At 45.6% G+C, this 1,366-nt stretch overlaps 1 protein-coding gene across 5 annotated transcripts in view; it reads right to left on the bottom strand.

Annotated features, from left to right (window-relative positions):
• LOC122555590 (lysozyme C-like) overlaps positions 1 to 1,366 on the bottom strand; it is a 37,235-nt gene that overhangs the window by 8,949 nt on the left and 26,920 nt on the right. The gene's annotated exons all lie outside the window — the stretch shown is intronic.

Below are 1,366 nucleotides of genomic sequence, written 5' to 3'. Positions count from 1 at the left end.
ACACACACACGGACACACATATACACAGACGCGCACACAGACACCCACACACACCCTTATAGACACACACACTCCCACACTCACACATGCACCCCCTCACAGACCTAAGACACTCTGCACTCACTACACAAACACATACACTTTCTCACACTCACAACCCCCAACCCAGACAGATACACACACACAGACAGACAAAGACCTACATGCACACATATATTTTGTGGGGTGAATTTGTACTTGCAGAGTTACATTGTACTTTGCTCAAAAATTGCATGAATTCATGTAAAACTCCGTTATCTCACTTGTTAGATTAGAATCAATCTAAATATCATGGCATAGACAGAGAACACAGGGGGCTAACACCTTCAACCCTTTTTGCAGTGAGAGAGCATTTTGGTGATAGTGGCCACAACTGCCTCACATTCTGCATAGCTATGGAGAAGGAGACAAGCAGGCACAATGGGAGGAAATTTCATTGGGGAAAAGGAAACTATGATACTATCAGACGTGCGTTGGGAAGCATGGACTGGGAGCAATTGTTCCATGGAAAGGGCACTATAGACATGTGGAGACTGTTTAAGGAACAGTTGTTGCGAGTGATGAATAAATATGTCCCTCTGAGACAGGCAAGAAGGGGTAAGATAAAGGAACCTTGGATGACGAGAGCGGAGGAGCTTCTCGTCAAAAGGAAGAAGGCAGCTTACATAAGGTGGAGGAAGCTAGGGTCAAGCTCAGCTCTAGAGGATTACAGGCAGGAGAGGAAGGAGCTCAAAAATGGTCTGAGGAGAGCCAGGAGGGGACACGAGAAAGGCTTGGCAGGAAGAATTAGGGAGAGTCCAAAGGCATTTTACACTTATGTGAGGAATAAGAGAATGATCAAAGAAAGAGTAGGGCCGATCAGGGATAGCATAGGGAACTTGTGTATAGAGTCTGAGGAGGTAGGGGAAGCCCTAAATGAATATTTTGCTTCTGTCCTTACTAAAGAAAAGGACCTTGTAGTGAATGAAACCATTGAGGAGCAGGTAAGCATGCTGGGACGGATAGAGACTGAGAAAGCTGATGTGTTGAAAATTTTAACAAACATTAAGATTGACAAGTCGCCAGGGCCAGACCAGATTTGTCCTCGGCTGCTTTGGGAAGTGAGAAATGCAATTGCTTTGCCACTTGCGAAGATCTTTGCATCCTCGCTCTCCACTGGAGTCATACCTGAGGACTGGAGAGAGGCAAATGTAATTCCTCTCTTCAAGAAAGGAAATAGGGAAATCCCCGGCAATTACAGACCAGTCAGTCTCCCGTCTGTTGTCTGCAAGGTGTTAGAAAGGATTCTGAGGGAGAGGATTTATGACCATCTGGAAGAGCAAGGCTT

The sequence above is a fragment of the Chiloscyllium plagiosum genome, chromosome 12, assembly GCF_004010195.1.
Source record: "Chiloscyllium plagiosum isolate BGI_BamShark_2017 chromosome 12, ASM401019v2, whole genome shotgun sequence".
NCBI classification, from domain to species: domain Eukaryota; kingdom Metazoa; phylum Chordata; class Chondrichthyes; order Orectolobiformes; family Hemiscylliidae; genus Chiloscyllium; species Chiloscyllium plagiosum.
The sequence above is the reverse complement of the archived record's forward strand: the minus strand, read 5'-3'. Positions and strand labels throughout refer to the sequence as shown.